The sequence below is a fragment of the Struthio camelus genome, chromosome 9 (assembly GCF_040807025.1).
Source record: "Struthio camelus isolate bStrCam1 chromosome 9, bStrCam1.hap1, whole genome shotgun sequence".
Lineage (NCBI taxonomy): Eukaryota > Metazoa > Chordata > Aves > Struthioniformes > Struthionidae > Struthio > Struthio camelus.
Genome location: NC_090950.1, coordinates 12,665,033 through 12,681,296, shown reverse-complemented (window position 1 = coordinate 12,681,296; position 16,264 = coordinate 12,665,033). Strand labels below are relative to the sequence as shown.

The following is a 16,264-nucleotide window of genomic DNA, read 5'->3' as shown; positions in this document are numbered from 1 at the left end:
GATAAAGTCATAGTAGTTTTAAGCTGAAACTTTATTTTTACTTCTACAGATAATTTTTCTGAAGTGTAAATTATTTTTATCGTAGAAAAACTTGGTAGCGTACACATCTGGTTTCCTGGGCTGTGTAACAACATGGGCTGGCATTCTCTCTCAGAGCAACTGAAGAGCTTGCTGAAGTCAGCCAGGGCGGTAGCTGCATTACATCTTCCAAAGTTAGGCCCCAAGTAATTAACGATTATGTATCGCTTCGCAGTGGAGAGAGCATAGATGATCTGTCCAGCGAAGACAGACTCTGTGGTAAAGCTCTAAAAAACCTACAAAATGAAACCTTCTCATCCAAGTAGAAGATGGGAAACTCTGCAGATAGATAGCTTCTTCTCTCTCTTTCACAAGTGATAACATGCAGCGGGAAACTCATAGCTCCAAGGCAAGGCTCGTAGGGAATTAACACTGTAGGTAAGATCACTTTGTTGTGTATCAAAAATACTGTTTTCCATTGCGTTACAAAGGTACACAGAACCTTTATATTTCACTTATTCACTCTATTCCTTGATTTCCTGGACGCTCGAAATTTGTCCTGCAGTTCCTGTTAAGGCCTGTAGTGATGTTCTGAAAAAGCTACGTCTCTTTTCCAAAACTAAATGTGCTCGTGTAACTCTGAGTCATCCACGTTTTTCGCTGGGACGGCTCAAGCATAAGCATTTCCAGGATTCGCATTTAAAAGTGGTTCCCCCTGTGGTATTCTTCAGCATCGCAGCTCTGCTGAGTGGGGTGGGGATGATGCTGAGCGAGGTCATGGCTAACGGAGCAAAGTACAAAGGCTGCAGAGATAAGACTTCATTTTAGGTGTCACCGTTATCCTCAGCAATTGCTGGTGATGAGTCGTGTCTGAGTTCTCGCTTGTGGCTAGATTAAAATTCCTGTTTCTTGGATGAGTCAAAACATTAAACACAGAATTGAAAAATACCAGCATTAAATTCACTTCTGGACTAAAGAAGGACAACACAGTTGCTACTGACTGAGAAGCACTTGCTTGTGACACTGATAACTTTGAACGACCGTATTTTATTTAAAGTAAAATTGTGCTTTAAAAAAAACAATTTCTAATCACCTTAATTCTAATACCTTTATTCTCTTTAATCCTGATACCATCCCCCACAGTCCTCACAGTCAAACTTTGGACATTTTTCTTTCAATCAAGGCAGTAATATGACTTAAAACAGGGGAAGTGTAATAAAAATGGCAGCATTGAGAACTAAATGAATGTCTGCTGTATTCAGTGAGCAACTGTCACAACTTTAGATTGCGCTCCCCCCCCCCCAAGGTCTTATTTTAATAGAAAAGTCGGTTTATCACCCTTCCCTCCTCCCTCCCCAAACGCAGCATAGCTCTACAGCATGACGAATGACTGGGATGAATCCAGTTACTCTCGGGCTGGACGCCTACCTGAAGCCTACCTAAAGGCCATGGCTTCAGTAGACAACTCACTAAAATCCGCGTTTGCCCAGAGCTGTAATTAAATGCCTTTTTTGTCCTTTTTTTTTTAAGATCAGAAATGGTGACAACCTGCCGCAGGCTCACAGCTGACAGAAATTCGGCTGCTGGAAGGGATGCTGGCAGGTCTGGAGAAGTGGCGGGGGGGGGTGGGTGGGGATATGGTGGAGGTACCACCTACCTTAACGATGTGTTTGTGCCCATATATGCACAGAAACGGTGGCTGTATCGGCTTCAGCGCGCTCCTGACCGCCCCCTTTTCCAAGCAAACGCCCCAGGGCCCAGGGGCGCTGGGGATGGGGTGCACGAAGGGAAACCAGCCCCGGGATGCGTGGCTCCTCCGGTTCACTAGTCAGGGCATGTCACAAACGCCACCACGCTACCAGACTAAATAATTAAAAATACCTTTAGCAAGGCTTGAGCAAAGCTCACTAAAGACAACAGGGGTCTTGCCACTGGCTCTCGCGCAGGTCCTGACACAGAAGGTTTCTCCCGCCACAGACTGCTCTAAGCACGAGAAGGATAGCAAGGCAACCCCCAGCTTGCTTCCTTGCATTACCTTCTATAGCCTGTGCGTCCGCCTGTGTCCACTAGGTCCCCCCTCACTCTGGACTGATACACCAAGGTTAACACGTGGCATCACTTCGGCAACCACAAAGTCATGCTATAACACGCATCTTGCTGCATTTGTCCTCCTTGCTAAAAGGCATAGGAAGAGTTTTGCACTTTGCAAATTAAAAACAGATTTTTCTTTTTTCTTTTGTTGCCTTTCTCTGTTGCAATAGTGAACATATAATGGTTGTTTATGATTTAGAGTTTTTGGTTTTTTAAGTCAATCTGAGAGGTTGAATAGCTCTAACATACCTGCTGTAAGATGCTGCAGTTTTATCTAGTGTGTTATTTTTAACTCCTACATCTTTAGCTGATCTCATTCTTTATTAAATAATGCTTCCAGCCAAAGAAAAGAAAGACATTCATAGGTCTCTGTTTCAGCAATTATTTCTTGAAAGTATTACCAGGCAATAACATACCTTTGTTTACAAGATGTGTGGAGGACCAAGGCCCAGATGAGATGCCACGCAAAAGAAACACAATTCAGCATGATTAATGGTGTGCTCCAAATAGCAGAAATAAATAGTTTTAAGGTCATTAGTTTCATTTCCCTCCTACCTCAGCCTGTAGCCCTCCCTTTCACTGGGCTACGTAGGCACTCTCCCAACCAAAGCTCCTGGGAGTCGTTTGCCATAGGCACTGCCTCCTGGATCTTACTCAAGGAGAGCTGGGTTAATGTTTTGGATACAAGAATGATTTTGGATCCAAAGAACTGGAACTTCTTTAAGCCTTACACAAGCATACGTAAAGGAGGACAGATGCTTTCAGTGTGTATAAGAAGAAAATAAAGCCATGCCTCAAAGCAGATGCAATGTGGAAAGGCCCCTCTTGCCTTCTTCTGCCTTCTTTCATGACATGCAAAGGGAGCTATGGAGGATAAAACCTTTCCTGCAACATTCCTCTTCTCTAATCTTCCCTTTTAGTTCATATTCTTCTAAGCACAGAGGACAGCCATATGACCAGGACTTTGTCTAGGGGACTTTGTCTCGAGCACTTCTCCTCTCAAATCTCTCGCATGGAGAAAGGAGCCGGTGGCAGTCTGGCACAGGAGGCTGAGCAAGGGCGTGCCAGTAGGTTAGGCTTCTGTTGACGTAGCAATCTTAGGAAAATCCAGACCTCAGCATGAGTAACTATGCCTCTTTTTATAAGAACATCTCACTTACAAGGTGTACACGCCTTTAGGGACTTTGTTGTTTGCAGTTCTTCATTTTCATAAACAAGAAAAGAGACGCTGAGCCTGAAATAATAAAGTTGCATGTTATATAATAGAATTACACAGACGTTTCAAGCCTATTGCAAGTTAAAACAAGTCTCATTAATGTCCTTTCCTCTTCTAGACACAGACAAAAAAAAATCTAATCTGCTTATGAAGTACTTTATTTCTAACAATCTGCAGTTCCTTTTTGAAATGAAATAAATTAAATGAAATGAGCAAATGTTAAACAGCTAGCACCTCTTGGTAGCTATAGCTATCTCGTGATATGGGACCAGAGCTCCTGCAAAGGAGCAGTTAGTTATACCTGAATTTGCAAGACAGAACTATCAAAACATACACCATAATATCAGATATGCTCAGTTAGGCCACTCCAGAGTGGCTCCCCTGCAGAGACGCTGTAAGTGCTGAATTGCTCTTAATATCAGCTGTCGCCTGTGCTTTGATTTTTCTGTGTTTTATGTTTTCCTTATGAGTGTAATGGGAGAGGAGTCACGTTGTTAGTAATGCACATAGACTACATAATCCATACAAAATACACTATCAAGCTTATTATTACAACTATATGCAAAATAAAGTGTCAACCCAGCAAGCTTTACTCAGGCAAAGTAAGGCATAGATTTTTAATTCCTCTTTTGGGCTATGATGTGAAAGCCAGCCTGGATGCAGCTGGCTGGCACATTCTGCTTAGGAGTGGCTTTAGTCTGGCAAAGGGACATGCTTCTGCTCACATCATGCTCTTATAGGCTGCAGTGAGCTCCACAGTGTCCTCATATCTAAAGTACTCCCCAGCGACTGGATGGAGCAGAAATTCTGTATTTGGGCTGAATGTAACTGGCTGCTGGACACATTTCTCAAGACCTGAGGGTGCGCCTCTTCACACATCTACCAAAACTCATTCTATTAGTATCCGTAAGAGTTAACACCTTTTAGTTTTTTCACTAATTCGCATGCTACTGCAACTCTTTTGTTTACATTTTGCATCGTGATGGCTCCATTATTTTGCCAGCTGAGGCTGTTAAATGGGAACATTTGTTGATTCAAAAATTAATGTGACCACATTACCTCCTTTGAAGAAATTAGATTGCTGCAATTATTTTTTTTTCTAGAAAGGTATTTCTACATTGCAGTAAAAAGGGTTTGACTCTCATATAATATTTTTCAATAGTGTTTCTCAAAGCACTTTACAAAGACACCGTGTTTTGTAGGGAAAGGAACAGGAGGTCCCTATGATTTTCTTAATGTGCCAACGGGTGAACCAAGGTTAGAGCCCAGGCACGCTGACCCCCCCACGCGGGGCTTTACCTCACTGCTTTACTCTGCTGGTTTTTGCCTGCCTCTCCAGGCAAACCTTACCTAGGACAATCTTCCACGACTTCGGTGCAAACGTGGAGGATGTTTGCGGACAGCAGTCGTTTGTAGAGACGGGCGCCATACGGGAATGGGGGTCCCTGGAGCATCCCTTAAGGTAGCTCAACCCGTAGCGCACTGATCAGAGGCTATTTACCAGATAGATGGTAACTATATAGATGCAGCTGGATGCCAGCTGCACTTTGCATTTGTTCAGATCTCAGTGCCTACAGAGGGGTGCAGCCGCAGTGGCAAACGGGGAACGGCAGTCAGCGGCAGCAAGCAGCTGCAGTGTCTCTAGCGCCTAGAGTAGAAAGGATAAGCCTTGAATCAGAGCTGATCATCTGAAGGGCCACGTTATTCCTGACTTTTGGATAAATCTAAAACATTTGAGATCATTAATAATTCACTTGCAGATGTCGCAGAGCTCTAAATGTGACTGATTAAACGGGTCTGACGTTTCTCTTGAGAGTGCCTGTTATTCCAGGAAACCACTTGGTATCTGCAAATGTCTTAGAATTACTGTTCTCAGAATTACTCATTCGCTTGCAATGTGTTCCCCTGTACAGAAGGAAAAAGTGACCTGCAATTCCAAATGCAAATAGTACCTTGGTATACTACATTACAATTATTTTAAATCCATCACAGTCATTCAGCAGATTTACTACATACGGTCCAATGCAGAGAGCTCTGCCTTCCTCTGCAAAGAGAAAAGCTGCAGAAAATGAGCTATGCAAATCTTATTGGCTTGAGGGAGGAGAGTTAGAAAATTGTTGTTTGGCAGCTCCCCAGCTCTGTGATGTGCTTCCCAAAAATCTTCCTGGTGTCTGTCTAAAAATAGAGCGCCTTGCTTTTTTCTGGCTGAAAAGCCAGCCTCTCACAGGTGTGACTTCAGTGGGAGTCCCACATAGCAGCCAAATCTTAGGGGTCAGATGGGCAGGCTCCAGGACAAGATCTGAAAGAAACAATGAGCTAAAAATGGCTTTATGCCACCTTTGTGGCTCCCTAATTACATCACTTGTATCAAGGCCACCAGATTTGTCTGGCCCCCTACTTAAGTTAGAACAAATCTTATTTGGTGGAGCTGTGGGGTGCATTTTTTACCACTTTGTTTAAACGCCTAAATGAGAACTAGCCATTTATGCAAATTTGACCATGTATTTTTAAAGAGGCAGACCCACATTAGGGTGGTTCTCCTACTATTCTGTTTACCGCAGTCACCATCTTGTCTGCAGGAGACAGTGGGATCCATCCCCACCAGGACTTTCCTCAGGGTCACCTTGGTAAAGTCTTTTGGAGTTGTCTTCCTCTTGCCCTAAGCACAGGCCAGCACCAAGCCGGGCACCACAAGGCACAGAAAAGGAAGCGCACGGAGCCTGCATGTCGAGGTCTCCAGGTGAAACACACTAGAGCTACCATCGACCACGGTTGTTCCTTACTGACTATTAAAAATTTTTCCAAAACCGTATTTCCTTTTAATGGATCTTTTTCCAGGTCAAATGTTGGATTCCATTTAGATTCACTTTTTAAATCTGTTGCCCCTGAATTCAAAAAGAAACACAGCACCCATACTTTTACCTCCCTCCTCTTTGACTTAAAAGAAGGTCTCCGATTGTTTGGATGAGATGCAAAGAACATCTTTTCTCTCATGGCTCTGTGTTTTGCCACCTGCTAGCAAACATCACAGCAGAGAAACAAACCACTTAATGCACTCCCAGTACTTGTACTCCCAGGTTAGGTACGTAAGAGCCACGCCAGGAACACGATGTACAGACATAGAAAGGCTGAAGAAAAAAAAAAAAAGATAAACCATGAAAGGGGATAAAATCAACATTCCTTGCTTGTCACTCATGTAGCATAACAGAGGGAGATGTGTTAAATCCCTGTGAGTAAGTTTTGGGATGCAAACATAATCTGACACAAAAGCTGTTTTCCATAAGGTTAAATTTACTCAGATCAAAATTATAATCAGTTGATTCTCTTCTGACAGACGCTAGGCAAACAACGCAGAAGTTTCGCGCCGGTGACAAGCCACTGTACGCTGAAGGTGAATAAGAACCTCCCCCCCCAGTAACCTATTCTGTGCGTAAATCTGCAAAAGCCATCAGATTCCATCAGTTAATTTACACAACAGAAATCCTGGTGCTGTGCAAACTCTCGAGCCCTTTAGTCCTATTCGTGGCCCTAGACTTTGCTTTCCTAGAAGCAATAGTAAGGTTGACCTTCGTTAACACGTATATTTGACTTTCTAATTTCTCCTAAAAGGAAAAAAAACCCTCAACCCCCCTGGCCTTCTCACTGGAGGGCACAGTCTGGAAACGGTGGCCAGCCCAGTCCCCAGACAGTTCTGCACTGCTAAGTCTCTCTCCGCCCTCGATTAACAGAGATTTTACTCTAAGGATCTGTAACTATCAGGAAGAGCTAAACAATACTTTTATTCTAAAAAAAAATGACTGCTGAAAATGCTGTAACTAATTATTTGCACAATTTAAGGAAAAAAATTTGAAAGAAAACTTATCAAATCCTCAATTTTATATTTTTTAAGTTATTGGTTACAAAAATGACAGTTTTGTTTTCACTTTTATACTATTTCTTCCATTGCGCCTTTTAGAGTCAGAATACTGTGCTTTGCTGATTCTGTGTAAGAGTTCAAAGCAACTGGCCACATCCTAATTTGGCAATACTTTTTACTTCAGTCTTATTTATATCTATCTGGCACAACACAGAGGAATCTTACAATTTCACACTGTTCTGTACCTTATAGCATCTTTTTTTTAATGTTTCTGCCATTAAATTTTGTGAGATCCAACAAAATAAAGCAATATTTAAGCTGCAGCTCGTTCCCAGCCCGAAGAAGACCCAGGGATAGGAATCAGAAACCCAGTCTCCAACACTGATCGATCAATGTCCTTCTTTGCATCCTCATTCCCCCCCGACATATGGGGAAAATCAAGCACACCAACATAGATACTTTGAGGTACAATGATAAACATATAGTTAAAACATGTAGTTTAACATATAGTTAAAGAATCATTGCATGTCGGCAACTACAGAGCAGGTGCTGATTTCCTTTGGCATTGCTCTGGCTGTGAAGTCCCTTCAAGGTTATTTTACTATGCCCTCTGTGGAGCTGATCTCTGCTTTATGCATAGATAGCCACATCAGAGCTTCAAATCTCCCAGCTCCAAACTGAGATGCTATTAATAGATAACCCCTCTTATCCCTCCTTTTCTTCCTTCCAAATCGACTCAGGAATGAACTCCAAAAATACAAAACTCTGTTCAAGTACAGAAACATATCCAACAGCTAGACTTGAATGCTATTAAGTTTTTTGTTATGTCATCTTCAAGACCAGATCAGAAGGTAGGCTGAGCAGAGTGCTTTGGACATGAAAAAATTTCTAAGATAAATTGTTCATGGGCTGCATCGGGGCCCTAAGTGGGTGAGCAGTAGGTGGCTCGAGTCCATGAGGAACAGTATCTTCACAACAGCCTTCCAAGAAAATTCTGAAGTACAAACATTATAATCAACAATATACTCAAACACCTTTTTCAATCCATCCATCTACAGTAGACTGCTAGAAAATCAGACTATTTTTATTTTATTAACCCAGCTGAAGGCAGTGTTTTTAACTTAATGTTGTGTGTTCACTGAAATGCTGTCCAAACATAGGTGATGAATGAGGCTGAGGAGACCTCCCACTCCCATCATTTGGCTTCACCATCTGTCAAAGGGGAAAGTAAATGGTGTTTGTCAGCCTGGCCATGTTGCGGATTAATGGAGTTGCTTGGGGGAGACTTGACTGGCAACTTCCTGGAGTTAAGCAAGAGCAAAGTGTCCAGTAGAGCCACGAATCCTGCCAGCAGCAGGCAGTCCTGCCATGTGCCGACTGTCCTTTTTCTCACCTGCAACCCTAGGCACCAGGGAGCCTCATATCTTTGGACTGAGACCTCAGCGGTTACTACCCTGGCTAACGCCTTTGCTAGTCAGGCTGTGCAATTTCCTTTTCTTCCATTGACCTTCCTCCCAGATCAGCTCAGTGCATGACTCACTAAGCTCAGCTTAATCAACCTCATAATAAATGTTGAGCCTGTTTCATTGCTGAAAAAGTTCTTGCTGACCAGCTGCTGCAGCTAAAATATCCCGAATAACAATAAAAAAGGGTCTTTACCTTTAGACTGTGGGTATTTTTTTAGGTTATGTCCCATGCGACAGCACCTTTCCAAAGAAGCAGCCAATAGCAGCAGTGAACTGTTTTATAAACATATACAGGATGTGGCCTTTTAAAAATATGTACTTTCCATATCAGACTGTGGAGACAGAGCAGAATTGAGATAACATATATCAAGACTGTTGGAACATTTGACTTTTTCCTAAGGAAATGACATTAGCTTGTAGCTCACCTTTTACAGTGCACACTTTTCTGCCTGTGCAATTCATTATTCAGTAGCCAATCTGCTAAATAGTCCCTCTGAAATTAATTTTTTAATATTCTCCTTGATGAACTTGTATTTTGTGGCATCTGAAAACAGATGTACTGTTTTCCTGGCCAGTTGCATATCCTACCTATCGAGTTGTACCTTTCAGTAGCTGAGACTTCCTACGTGTTAAGATGGAAAAACAATTTAAACAGTCATTTGCCTGACAAGTTATGATTATTTGTCCTCCCACATATACCATGAATACCAAGTTGGATTTACAGCTTGCTATTTCACTTTACCTCTTTCAAAAGCCAAGGAGTGGGGAATGCATTGCTTTAGCATCTTGGCAGGTGAGCACAGGAATTGAAAGTGTTCAAAACCTTAACAGCATTTGTTTTTATATATGGTTCTAATTATTGCAGCATACTTCACAACAAAGGCTATCAGGATACATAAAACAGTACATCCTATAGTTAAACTGTTGCTACAGACAGAAAAAAAAAGGATGGCAAGGGAGCGAGTGAGCATCTGTCTGTGACAGTGAAGTGAAGGCCAAGGGATGCTACTGCTCTACAGATATTACGGCCTTCGGAATTATTAAAAAATTTGGCTGCCTAAAACTGGTCATCTCCATTAAAATAGCTCATCTTCAAAGTTGCTATGCCCTGACTAATTGAAGAAAAACTTGGAAACATCAGGCTTTACGCCACCTTTTTTTTTATAAATAGACAAATTGCATACAGGAGTTATTCACTGCAGCGCTACTGAGCACAGAGGGTTTGGCAGTCTTGATGGTGATGAAATATTTACATAGAGCCAAATTATAATGTCCCATAGGTCTATTCATGGCTCAGTGTGCGACAAACGCACGTGACAAACGCATTGTTTCATTTACCGGCGCAAGGTACGTATCAGTCCCTGCCCGAACAGGTTAAAGTCTTTCTAAGGCTCAACTGAACAGCAGGCAAGAGATCAAACGGGCATGGTGTGGAAACATCACCATGACAGAACTACATTTTTTCTGAAGAAATAAGAAGGGCAAATATATCGAAGTCTTGTTGAAAAGAACAAATATAACAGTGTTTCGCAGGAGACACCCCAGGAACATACTATTGTGCCTCCTTGAAACGCATTTATATCTTTCATTAAATATTTATATAGCTTCTGTAAATAGGCAGGGCCTAACTCGCCAGTTAAACACCGGCCCCGTGCCAGGCGTGGAAGTCCCTGGGAGCTGTGCTATCTCAGAGACCACCCCGGCGTCTTGGTTCAAAACCTGCACCCTTGGCTGCCGTGCAGTGAAGACGGGTGGACCTCCCCATAGACAAGCTTGCGCGGCAGCTGGGGTGGGCAAAGCTCCTGCGAGGGTTCGCACGGCCCTTCCTGGCCACCGGTAACTGGCTTTGGGTTGGCTCTTGTTTCTCTTTCTCGATTAGGTTGTGCTACCAAAGACTGGGGAAAACAGACGGTGGGAGCAGGGAGCACGCAGGGACAGATTTGCTTATAGTCGACCCAAGTTACCTTTTTCACAAGTCTTACATGAATCAAAAAATAAGAGAATTCTTTCCAATTGACTAGAATTCTTCCTTTTGCTCAAGACAAATTTTTCATATAGGGTTTGAAGCTGTTTTGCAAGGTCTTTTATAAAAATTAAGCATAAGCTCAAAATAAATACCACCTCAAGATGAAATAAACTATGATAGCTTTTAAAAACTCTCTTTCTGTTTAGCTTCAGAAGGGGTTTTTTTTTTTCCTCCCCCCTTCCATTTCAGGAATTCACAAGCCATTTTACTCAAAGAGGAGTTTCGTTTTACAGGAAAAACAATATCCGCTTTCAAGCCAAAAAAAGATCCATTTCTTTTAACCTGTGAATCAGGAAATAGCGTCTTCTTTCTAGGTGCTTTTGTGGCCAAATGAGTGTCCGTAGCAGCATTTGTGATTTTTTTCCTGTAAGAGAAAAATTATATATGATACAAATGTGCTGAGATAGCTCTACAGTTTAATGTAAAAAATTCTACTTCAAAAAGCAAGTATCCTCATCACTGGAAAAGTATTATGATTCCAGAAAAGTCTGATGGGGATCCTTAAGGCATTACAGCATATAACAGCCTTAGTTCTGTTCCCCAGAACAACCTGGTTGCTTCCTTTACCTATGCTTTGAAATGTGATATAATTTTCAATTTTGTAATGCTAGAAGAGTGGCTCAGTTGACTTTTAAAGTTCATCTCAAGAATACAGTTCAATTTAGCAAGTAATTTGCAGAGGCCATTCCTTTGATTGCGGCATGTTTTTTCTGTCCATTTCAGAAAGTACAAGGAGAACAGCAAGGCAGATAATGGCATTAGCAACCCCACATAATACATTCGAAACCTGAAATGTGATTGTAAGTGGATATATTAAAGCGTTGAGGCAGCAATTAGCTACTTTGCTTTAACGAAAATTATTCTTTTCATTTGTAGGATGGTTCTTCCCTAGACCCGAAATTACTCTAGCTCTGATGCTAGCACCTAGTCATGAGACGAATGAATCACAGCACTGGATTACTGCTTCTGGGAAGAATTTTATGTTCCCGAGTCTGACTCGATGTTACAGCACTGGCAGGAGAGAGATTCATGCACACGCGTGTCTGTCAGATGACACACTGCCCGAGGGATGTTTTGGTTAAGCATCTCTTGTGGGCTTGTGGGGCCGGAGGACGCCCAGCACAGGCAAGGCTGGACCCGCAGACGCAGCCTCATGAGGCCGAGCAGCATGTAGGGCACCCTGAGCAGCAAACGGCAACTTTTGGGCCAAGAAAGCGGTACTGAACGGCAGCAAGTAATAAAGAGGCAACGGGTAGCGGCTGCAGCAAGGAAAAAACCAAACAAACGAAAACCCAAGAGCAGAGGGATGCATCTCAGTCTGGCCTTGTAAGCAACCATGATCCCCCTCCCAGCAAGCTCTCGAGGCCCTTGGTGCCGCCAGGCACCGTGGGGCTGCACCGAGCCCACAGCTGAGCCCTGGCACCCCGAGGCCGCACGGGAGTCCGGCAGGGCTACGCCGACTGCAGCAGCCTCACCGGAGCGACTCCAAGCTGCCGAGATGGCGAGGGCATTTATCCCGCTCTATCACACCGGTTTGCTTGCTGCTCTCTGTGCTGCTGGCCCACCTTTGGAAAGTCAAACCTCTACGGAGCAAACAACCTCCTCATCGCGCCACGCTCAGCCTGGCGCCACGCTTCCTCCCACCGACGTCTCCCGGTCCACACGAGCTCCTCCGCAACCCCTCTGCTGCTGAAACCTCCCCGCGCATCCCACCCGCAGCAGCCCCAGCACCAGCCCCTTCCGGCCGCAGCTCACCCACCAGAAAACGGGATTATTCTAGAGCTGCGGTTTGGGAATCTGTGGGTGTTGTGAAGGATCCACAGAAGTTAAGGAGGGAAATAAGTCAACCAGCTTCAAATGACTATGCTGCAGCCCACATCTACCTCAGAAACTTGTTAAGAGACCACAGAATGAGAAAGGGATGAAAATATGCACATATTCACAGGCAGAAATAGGCTGAATGACTATGAGCCGAGGCTACTAATGAGAACAAAGTTGTATAACAGAATAAATAAAAAAATGTGATTATATCTGCATCAGGCTTAGCTTTTCATTTCTTATTCTAGGAGTGGAAATATTAAAAGTGCTGGCAAGTACTCAGGCCAATTAGTTAGCAAATGCTTGTGTGGTATCTAAAGCAACTTCAGAAGTCAGTAAGATAACTCACAAGTCCTTTTCCGGGTAGGGTTCAGTGTATGTGGTGTTACAGGGAACATATTTTGATTTTGCTACTTTCTGGTTTCACCCCATGCAGTGCTGCTGCAGAGTCCGTTATCACCTGTCTAACAATCTCTGCTCATAAACCCCTAGAGAGAAATTTATGGTGCAAACCTGGTTGCAGCGAGTTCAGTAGGAGTTTCACCATTGACCTCAGTGTCTCCCAGACACTGGTGCTAAAATCCACCTCAATTAGGCAACGACTTCCTTACTCTTTCCACAGTATCTAGAGGAGATTTCATTATGTTCCTACAGTCAAAATAGAAAAATTGCTCAAGAGTTTGGTAAAAAAACACGTAGTTGTAACAGGATGCTTCTAGCTACAAAGTGGGAGTTTATGTGATCACGCAGACACTTATTTCCGCAAGCTGCTTCATGGGAAGCTCTTGTACATCGGTAGGTAGAAATGTCTAAAAGAGGATTATTAGAAAGCAGCAGAACTAAAAAAAACCTAAGCATATGTGGAGAGCTGAAGTTGCCTCATACAGCCCTTTCAATTTGATGCTGTTTTCCAGCGCGTGCAAGACACAAGCTGATGACCTACCAGTCCCAATAAGATACTGGCTCCCATTGGCCGCAGCAGCTGCCTGCACTCCATTGCTCATTCACATACACACAACATTATTGCGGGAGCTTAGGAGAACTGGCAGTGTACACCGTTATTCAATTTCCATTTTCTTGTATCATCATTCATCTGTTCTGCTTGCTCGTCCCATGTCTCAGGCCTGATGCTGAGACCGATTTTTCTGCTGAGGTGGTTTCTTTCTGCAGCACTACCTGCCTTTCCCAGGTTGATTGTGCAAGTGGAAATGCAATTCTGTTGAAACAGATAGATCAAAAGAGGATTAGTAAGAGTAGTTGAGCTACAACTGTTTTGTGCCTTCCTTATACCCCCAAACATCAAGAACTGCACTACAAATGGCAGACGAGAGGGCTAGCACAACGTTGCTCCGTCTATTATGGCCCTAGCATACAGCCGTTTACCAGTAAAGAGATGAGCTAGGAACAGAAACTTGCAGAAGCTATATATTCAGAGATACAGTTACCCCCTAGAAAAAAAAGAGTTTTTGTGGCAAGTAGGAAACTTCAAACATGGACAAGGCAGCACTGAGTTGCGTAGATCCACACAGTGCTTTGCAATGAAGCACCTTCATTGTTGGGAAAATAATAGAGAAAGGGAGTGCTTCATTTTAAAATGTATCGAGGCTATGCACCTTCAAAGCTCTTTAGAGCTGTCTGGCCAAATGGTCATTTCTGTTATTATGAAAGCCTCCAGCAAGAGCAGCAGACCTACCCATTCACTGCAGCAAGGGCTCTTGGCCCGGCCCTGTAGCATTTCTTTTCAGCTTGGCTAGTATTTAGACTATCTGAACCACTTGTGCACAAATAGTGTTGGGTGCAAGTTTAGTGCATGCTGTTCATTCCTCAGCTTTCTTGAACAACTCCTAGTTTCTAAGGCTGCCTTAGCTATTCACAGCCGTTTGTTCACAGCATCTGGCAAGAGCTCAGCTCCAGCTGCACCCCGGGCAGGCTCCACTGACACGGCTGTTTCTTGCTTTTCCCTTTCCTCCGGGAGGAGGAATGGCACACCGACAGGAGAAGCGAATGGACAGCGGTTTTGTGCTTGTGGCCTGTGAAAGGCCAGGCCTGATCAAGATGGATCTCAGGGAAAAAAATCCTCCCAATTGACTTCTATGCACCTTGTCTGTACTGGAAACCACCAAGGTGTGCTGGATGCTAGACAGCTTTTAGCTTTCTTTTGAAACAACGGTTACCTTCCCCGCTTGCATTTTCTGCCTCATGCTTTTGTCTCCAGCTCAAAACAAGACAAACCAAACAACAGCCAAAAAAAAAAAAAAAAGGAAAGAAAAAGCACAGCAAGTCAAGGCAGATCAGGAGTTTCTGTTCTTCCTGTCTCAAAGCACATGAACAATCAATGACATTCAAAAGCAGCAAATACAAAGCCAACGCAAGAAAGTGCTGTTTCAAGGAACACGTAATTAGACCAAGAAACTTGATGTTACTGACTGGCGTTCAGGTTGAGAACAGGGAGAAATTTAAACGCTTATTTGTCTAACAAGAATAGCAAGAGTTCTAATAGTTAATGATTCCGTGCGTGTGGAAACGATGTAACATGTCACATCCCACCAGTTTAAGTCAGTCTCCCGATCACCAGAATTAGGAGAAACCATTTCTGAAATGCAGACTGGCCGGTAACCACTTAATGAAAGACTCCTTCAGCTTCCTTGCGAGTGCCCGGGTTCCCCCGTTTGCTGAAGACCCACTTGACCAGATAGACCGCGGGCCAGCTTTGCTGTAGACACGTGCTGCCCTGCTCCCCGTTACACCCCTGTTACACCTGCAAGGCATCAAGAGATGCACACAACAGCGGCCATGAGCACAGCCCACCCTACAGCTCGCCTACCACCGCGGCACACCACTGCCTTGCAAGGCGACAGCCCGCAGGGCTTGGAGGAAAGTTATCAGGCATTTGGGCATGAGAACGAATCAGAGATGTTAAAGCACTTAGAACAGTGTTTAGGAAACACACTTCATCAGAGTATATGCAAGCTCTATTTGCAGCCTGAGCACACAAGACTCTTTATGAGAGGAATTTACTGCTGGAGATAATGAGCCAGTTTTCACCAAAGTGTAAATCTGCTGGCTGCTTGTCGAGGCTCGTGGACAGTCAGAGTGCAGATCACTGCTACTGGGAGTGCTCTGCTAATAATGTAAACAGCGATGACATTTAGAGCATTGTTTAACGGAGGAAGGAGATTTAAGTCGCTTTTGCAATACTATCTAATAGGGAGTAAACTTCTGCAGATCATACATCACAAGTCTGGCTGCAATCTGTAATGTCATTAAGCTGCATCTCTAAACTATAAATAATGCCTATTAAAAAATCATAAGTCATATTCGTGGTAAGTATCTCTGAGAGAAGACACTGTCAGAATAATTAAGGCCTAGATCATGAATGCAGTATCTGTCCTCCTCCCATGGTTTGTAGGATCAGCGTAGCCGTAATAATAGTTTATGACACCTCTTAAAACCAACAGACTGAAAATTGCTTCCCACCAATGATCTTTCCACTTCGGAAGCTAGGTAAATCCCTTCCAAGTCTATAGCTGAGCCTCTGAGAGCATAAGAAATGAGTAGGATGTGCATTTTAAGAAAGTCATTTGTAACTTTAAAAAAAAAATTCATCTAGGGGAAAATTTGCTTCTCTTGGCTCAGGTAACTTACTTTCAGGTAACATAAGATGGGTGTGACATCTCCTCTGTGTCCCCATAGTTAAGAGGAAATCCTCAGTTTGGTTTGCCTGAAGCCACACACATGCATGCATGGTTATTTCTGCAGCAGTGCAACAGGCA

General features: G+C 43.4%; 1 long non-coding RNA gene across 2 annotated transcripts in view; it reads right to left on the bottom strand.

Annotated features, from left to right (window-relative positions):
* Positions 1-78: 78 nt before the first annotated feature.
* Positions 79-16,264, bottom strand: part of LOC138068219 (uncharacterized) — a 120,138-nt gene continuing 103,952 nt past the window's right edge. For both annotated transcript variants that reach the window (XR_011142924.1, XR_011142925.1), the window contains exons 2-6: positions 10,956-11,037; positions 8,841-8,979; positions 6,248-6,453; positions 4,676-4,973; positions 79-3,343 (exon numbers count right to left, since the gene is read on the bottom strand). This is a non-coding gene — a long non-coding RNA (uncharacterized lncRNA). The remainder of the gene's footprint in view (positions 3,344-4,675; positions 4,974-6,247; positions 6,454-8,840; positions 8,980-10,955; positions 11,038-16,264) is intronic.